Source organism: Mandrillus leucophaeus, unplaced genomic scaffold, assembly GCF_000951045.1.
Source record: "Mandrillus leucophaeus isolate KB7577 unplaced genomic scaffold, Mleu.le_1.0 Scaffold58, whole genome shotgun sequence".
NCBI classification, from domain to species: Eukaryota; Metazoa; Chordata; class Mammalia; order Primates; family Cercopithecidae; genus Mandrillus; species Mandrillus leucophaeus.
Genome location: NW_012106252.1, coordinates 2,283,596 through 2,291,337, shown reverse-complemented (window position 1 = coordinate 2,291,337; position 7,742 = coordinate 2,283,596). Strand labels below are relative to the sequence as shown.

Sequence of the window (7,742 nt, the reverse complement as noted above, 5' to 3'; positions counted from 1 at the left end):
GGTGGGCTGGCAGCACACAGACTGGCAGCACTGGGGTCTGCAGCAGCTGGACACACAGCAGCTGGGGCGGCAGCAGGTGGGCTGGCAGCACACAGACTGGCAGCACTGGGGTCTGCAGCAGCTGGACACACAGCAGCTGGGACGGCAGCAGGTGGTCCTGCAGCAGGTGGTCTGACAGCAGCTGGGGCGGCAGCAGTTCTCTAGGCCACAGCCCTGGTCAGAGCACACAGAGCCACAACAGGAGTTGACCATGGTGTCGGAGGGTGGAGTTTCTGGGTGGGTTTCCAGGAAGATGGGTTTGGAAGGTTTGGAAGTTTTCTTGCCCCAGATCCTCTTTTATACCCTGCTAAGGCCTGATGTCATCAGCTGCAGCACTCTTTCCTTGTTGTTGGTGGTCCTGATAAGCAGGCAATTATCAAATTAGGCAAGTTTGTTGTTCTGGTTAACTTCATCCACACAGATGGAAACACTATCTCCTTTCCCTAATGTGTTAGGGCTCCTCAGCTCAGCTCTTCCTGAACCAACTCCTGTGGTAACTCTCTTACTGTAACTTCCTCCTAGAGCTGCCATGTGACATCTGCCTGTAAGCACATACTATGTGCTTCAGCCTCAGTTGCTTCACACATCATGACTACTCTTGGGTGATTACTATTCTTACAGGCCCATGACTCTTCTTGGTGACTGAGGAGGATAAAACTACATTTTAGTCTGATGGCTCGTTCATTATGGATCAGATGGCCTGTGAAGGTTTCAGTGTGAAACAACAGATGACCACTGGTGTGAGAACAAGAACACTGTAGGACCTATCCCTTTTCCATCTTCTGCACTCTGAATTTTCTAGACCTTCTGATGAGAAATACAGAGCTGTTTTAAGGTGGACAACTAAGCTGTGAAAGTTTGATGTTTCCTTTTCCACAGAAACAACCCTCCAAAATTCAGATTCAGGGTCTCTTGTGGAATGTTGGCTTCAGAGAACAGCTATACTAAAAGGTCCAAGTCCCTCATTTTTTTGCTCCCTGGGTCAGATTTTCCTTGTGACTTTGCCTTTCTGCGTTCCTAGCTCTAACAGAGCACATGAACTCATCTCCCCAGGTTCCAAAATTTTCTTGCCAACCCAAGTTGGATGACTCAGTATCCTTGTCTTGCTCTAATTCACTCCCAGCCCTCTTGCCTTCTCTGTTGAATTGCTGGGCCTTGAAGATGCCCTATATTCTGCTGCTTCCTTATAGAAGTTGTTGATCCAGTTTCACACTTTGCATCTTTGCTTTCAAAAAATAAATCAATGAAGAGAGAGAAAGAAAGCAGAAAACAGATATCAAGAACAAGGGATATCAGCCTATATTTTTTCATGTAGGGATGGCTGACTATCATTTCAAAAATGTGCAATGTTGTCAATTCGTCAACTCATCCCACCCTTGAGGAGTCAAGGAACCTAGGGAAGCGGGTGGAAAAATGTCTGACTCACCATGATGGAGATGTTTTATGAACTGGGCCGCCTCTGCAGATAATCAGGGGAGGGGTTTCAGTGTAAGCTGGTGTTTCTAAGGGAGATCCAAGAGCCAGATGGAAGGGATTGGATGAATGATAGAGATTCCCTTTCTGCTCTCAGTTGCTTACAAGTCTAATAAATCAAATTGTGGTGTTCTTACAATGCTGCTATGTTCCTAGCCAGTTCCTACTCCTTCCCTGTCCCTAATTTCCAGGTGATTCAACTGGGGTGAAAACAACCTGGGCTCCCAAGTGGACCCCTGCTTGGTGTGCTGGCTGGTGTTCTGAGCCTGCACTGTTCTCTGGCTCTGATGTACCCAGCCATCGTATTTTATTAAGGGACGAAAGTGGTTTCCATGATGCTGTGGGATTAAGACCCTGTGAGCCCCATTGTGGTGTACGAGAACAACTCTAAGATTTCCAGGAGACCTTGTATTCTGGAAAAGAATCATGCCCTTGAGAAGCCGTGACGATTGGTGCCTGCTGATGACTCAGTAGAGATCACTTTATACTATTTATTATTCTTTATGATGTGTGTGTGTGTGTGTGTGTTTTCATTAAGATAAATTTAGTTTATGCTTAGGAATCTCTCATGATTTCTTCTAGTACTTTAACAATTTCATGTTTTCTACCTCTACTGAGCTGCAATTGAAATATAAAATTGTATGTATATAAGGCATACACCCTGATGCTCTGATATGTATATATTATGAAATTATTACCACAATCAAATTAGTTAACACCTCCACCACTTTACATGGTTACCATTTTTTTGAGTGTGTATCGTGAGAACATTTAAGATCTACTCTTTCAGCAAATTTCAAATATACAATACAGTGTAATTAACTATAGTCACCATGCTGTACATTAGATCCTCAGAACCTATTCATCTTATAAATGAATATTTTCTCCCTTTGACCAACATTTCCTCATTTCCTCTATCCACAACCTTTGACAATCACCATTCTACCCTCTGTTTCTATGAGTTTTTAGATTCCACATGTAAATGAGATGATTTGTCTTTCATTGTCTGACCTATTTCCCTTAGCTTAATGTCCTCGAGGTCCATCCATGTTGTCCCAAATGACAGGATTTTCTTCATTTCATGGCTAATAATATTTCAGTGTATGTGTGTGTGTTTGTGTGTGTGTGTAAAATCCTTGCAATCTCACATTGGTGTTTGTGCCTTTGAGGACAGTCTCCTCTTCTACACTTTCCAAGTTCCCTTCAGCAGGGAAAGGCTCTCAGCAGTCAGCCCAGCCTGGGATTCTGGACGGTGAAGATGGTAGCATTTGTGAACAGGCAGGGCTTACTCTTGGGGGTCTCTGGGTGGGTAAAACTCCTGCCCAGGCCCTGAGGTTCAGTGGGGCTGCTGCCTGGGCTTTTGTTGATGTGTGGCTACAGGCTGGGATCCACGGCTAGGTGTGGTCACTGAACAGTTTCATTTTTACGTTGAATATTTTATCTGAATGAAATTTGTTTTGATTTAACAAATGAAATTCTCTCCTTTTTTCTTCATTCTGTACATCTTTCATTCATTTCCTTTATTCTTTCTTCCTTTTTTCCCTTTCCTTCTTTCTTTGTTCCGGAATTTGACTACCTGCTTTATAGTATATTTGAAATAATCCTTTCCATACTGCTTTTAAGACACTAGCTTTAGGATATAGTTAATTTGTATAGACTTTCAAGTCCATTTCTGGACTCTATTTGATGGCAAACTTCACTGTTTGAAAATCTCTGGGTTAGATATCTCTAACGTGACTTCCAGTTTACAAACCTATACATTTATGACTTTTTTTTATTCCCTTTTACTTGATGACTCATTGTTATCCTTTATCCCTGCTATCCATGTTCATGCTCATCTTTTAAAATGTATAATTGTCCTCAGGTTCAGTCATGTAAAATCCCATTTTTAGGAGTATGGATTCCTATAAGACATAGTAATTTTCCCTACATGCTCATCCTAGGAGAGAAACAATTCAAAATAAAATACCCAGCCACAAATGCCTGAAAGATATTTCTGTCTTACATAAATTATGACTTAAAAGAGTGATATAAACTCTTCGAAAATTATTTTTCCCAACAACCATATTACCAGGTTAGTGCTAAATGCACCGAAGTCCTCTAAATATTAGCCATAATTACATAGGCCACAGGAATAAATACAACCTGCATTTTTATACTTCTGGCAACGCATTTTGCCTGTTTTGTGCCTATGTTCATTTCAAAATTTAACTGAGACATAAGCTAATGTTTACCCAGAAAAGTGTATTTAGATTATCATAAGAAAAGAGTGATACCCTTACAAGAAAGACTAAAATGTTAGAACTCTTTCGTCCACAAAGAAATAGAAGGTTGGCTAAGAAACTCTTAACAGCCTTGGCTAGGCACGGTGGCTCAAGCCTGTAATCCCAGTACTTTGGGAGGCCGAGGCGGGCGAATCACGAAGTCAGGAGATCAAGACCATCCTGGCTAACACGGTGAAACCCTTTCTCTACTAAAACTACAAAAAAATTAGCCAGGCATGGTGGTGGGCACCTGTAGTCCCAGCTACTCAGGAGGCTGAGACAGGAGAATGGCGTGAACCCAGGAGTCGGAGCTTGCAATGAGCAGCCATCGTGCCGCTGCACTCCAGCCTGGGCGACAGAGCGAGACTCCATCTAAAAAAAAAGAAACTCTTAAAAGCCTTAAAGTCAAGAGATAAAGAGAATAAAGATAAATTTACTAAATCCAAGAATACCAAGAATACTACTATTCAACAGCGTGTCTTGCAACTAAAAAGCAGCAAATTTTACCCACAAGTAGGAAGCCGCAATACATTTTTCTAAATAAATAAATTTTAAAATTTGACCCTGAAGCAGCCAAGTTGCCCTTCAACAGGAAAATGATTGAACAAACCAAACTATGCTGCACCCATGTCTTGGAATACTACTAAGCAATAAAAAGGAACAAACGAAAGCAAACGTTTTATTGCTAATAAGCAATAAAAAGGAAAAAACAAATGATACACTCAATAACTTGTATGATATCAAGGGAATTATGCAGGCTCAAAAGAAAGTCAATAACCAAAGATTAAATACTATAAGAGTCCATATATACATCATCTTTGAAATAAAATGATAGAGATGGAGAACAGAATGATGGTCGCCAGGTGTTGGGACGATGAGTGGACGGGTTCGTGAGTACGGCCTTATGGAGACAAAACTGTTCTGTATCTGGATCGTGATGGTGGTTACATAAATCTATACACATAATTGCATAGAACTACACACATACACATACAGGCACACATGCGAGAACAGGTAATACTAGTAGAATCAGAACATGTTCTGTGGATTGTACCAATGTCAATTTCTGGGACTTGACATATACTACAGTAATCAAAGATGTGACTATTGGGGGAACTTGGTGAAAGGTACATGGTACTTTGTCATACTTTCTTTTATTCAACTTCATGTTAATGTGTAGCTATTTCAAAATAAAAAGTTTTAAAAAAACAAATTAATTGGAGGTAAAAGAAAGCATGCTTTTATTTGTCTGCCTGGCACCTTTATCTCACTGAATTTTTTTTTTTTTTTTTTTTTTTTTTTGAGATGGAGTCTCTCTCTGTCACCATGCTGGCATGCAGTGGCGCGATCTCGGCTCACGGCAATCTCTGCCTCCCAGGTTCAAGCGATTCTCCTGCCTCAGCCTCCTGAGTGGCTGGGACTACAGGTGCCCACCACCACACCCAGCTAATTTTTGTATTTTTAGTAGAGACAGGGTTTCACCTTGTTAACCAGGATGGTCTCAATCTCTTGACCTTGATCTCACTGAATTTTTATGTCAACCTTAATAGACTTTTGTGTTGTTGTGATCCTTTCTTTAGAGGAAAGAATCCTAGATTGAAGAGTTGAAGTAACATGTCCAAGATCGTAGTTGTTACGCAGCACAGAGTTCAACCTCAGCTGTAATTCCAAAGTCCATGGAATATCCTCTGCACTGAACTTCCTCTATTTAAATTGGCTTAAATTAATTAATGAATGTAGCTTATTAAGGACTTTTTTGGTGGCACTTGCAATCCATAGCCCTCACGTTACATGTGTTAGGTTGAAATATGCCTTTTTAAAATTCTTTTCCTACTACTACCATGAGACTTAATTCTGGCTTTGATTAAAATTTCACTGGTGCATACCAATTTAATGTTTTAATTATAAAGGCCCCTGACATGTACTGCTCTGTGGTGCAGAAAAAGAAATGTACATAGACCATTTTATTAATAAGAAATAATGAGAGATGAGCGATTTTCATGCCTTTGATAGCTAAGAAGTTTTATTGGGGAATATCAAGCAATTTCAAAGAAAATGCATTCCACAGAAAAATATTAGGAAAAAAAATCTAGAAGGGGAACCTTAGAAGATCCAGGTTTTCCAAATCAGTGCTTGGGTCGGTTTGTAAGTTCCTGATATTAGGAAGTCCTCATGTTCTCTGAATAGACGCTTTCTGCCTGAACTGAAGGATGGGGGAAAGAAGGTGCACAAATCCAGAGCAGGTCACTCAGCAGCAAGAACTGCCACAGCAGATGGGGTGGAAGCAGGTTGTTCTACAGCAGGTGGTTTGGCAGTGGGAAGGGCCGCAGCAGCTGAACTCACAGCAGCTGGGGCAGCAGCAGCTAGAAATACAGCAGGAGGGACGGCAGGACGTGGGCTGACAGCACACAAACTGGCAGCTCTGGGACCTGCAGCAGCTGGACACACAGCAGCTGGGGCGGCAGCAGGTGGTCCTGCAGCAGGAAGTCTGGCAGCAACTGGGGTGACAGCAGGTGGAGATACAGCAGGAAGGCCTGCAGCAGCTAGAAATGCAGCAACCGGTGGTCCAGCAGCAGCAGGTGGTCTGGCAGCAGCTGGGTCTGCAGCAGCTGGAGATACAGCAGGAAGGCCTGCAGCAGCTGGAAATGCAGCAGCTGGGGCGGCAGAAGGTGGTCCTGCAGCAGGTGGTCTGGCAGCAGCTCTACTGACAGATGCCTTGGCCACAGTTCTGGTCACAGTTCTGGTCACAGTTCTCCACAGATGGAGCCACAACAGAGGTTGACCATGTTGTCAGGGGGGAGGTTCTTGGTAGGTTTCCAGAAGAATGAGGCTCTGGAGTTCAGAAGTGTCCTTGGGCCACATCCCCTTCTATACTGCCCCATTTTCCTGTCGTCACATTTTCTTTGTTTTTGTTTACTTAAAAACTAAATAATTATTAGATTAGACAATGTATGTCCATTTAATGATTTAAACCTGTTGGAAACAAAACATTCTTATCCAGCTGTAATAAGCTCTATCCCATCTTCCTTTCCCCCTGATTCATGATGATGACATCTTCTAGATCACATTTTCTTCATCTTCCTCCATAGAGAGCTGTCATGTGATAATCTGGGTTTAGAATTACGTTTCTCACTCTCCCCTTCTACATCCTCTACCAGGATAGAATTTTGTGAGTCACACTTCCAGTTTCTTGCAATGACCAACAGGGAGGAAAGCCCATCTGGTCAGTGTGGCATTTGACCCGGAACAAGAGGAAAATGTCTTATTTTGTGGGTCATTTTTAGCCATAAGGAAAGGAAACAGCCCTACCTGTGTGATAGTTGGTGACCTGTACACCACTGGAATGGGTTTGAGTGTTTCGAATTTGGGGTCATGTTCTATATCCTTATATCCTAACAGGCAACGCATTTGTATAGTTGGTGTTACTTGCAAGGTCACAGTTTCTTAAATTGCTACTGTGGTGTCTTGTATGTTGGTATCATGTCTCTCCAGCTGGTCTCTTGGATTCTGGAAGACATTGCTTTATTTTTATTCTACTTACCCCGCAGTGGTAGTCTAACTTGGCCATGCATCGGAATCAGCTGAGGGCTTATTGAAACACTGTGTACTGGGCCTGCCCTCAGCTTCCGATTGCTGGGAAGAGCTTCATTTCTATCTACAGCCCAGATGATGTTGGTACTGAAGGTCCAGGGACCACACTTAGAGACCGCCTGCTTTATTCTGGTCATTCAAGCTTTGCAGAAGCTCTGAGATAGAGGACTTGTGTTGTTTGTACCACAGATTTGTTAAATGGATAATTAGAGAGACACGTATTGCACGCCATTAGGATTACAAACATGATGCAGATTCTCCTTCGGGTGAGTTCACAGTTTATTATGAGGACCACACACACACAATTGTAATGTAATGCATTAAAATGAGATCAAAGGAGGTCATAGTAGTGTAATTCAACTAAAATAATTGTGC

The 7,742-nt window shown here is 42.2% G+C and overlaps 1 pseudogene; it reads right to left on the bottom strand.

The window, feature by feature from the left end:
* The window catches only part of LOC105552998, a 6,889-nt pseudogene extending 327 nt beyond the window's left edge, over positions 1-6,562 (bottom strand).
* Positions 6,563-7,742: the final 1,180 nt, after the last annotated feature.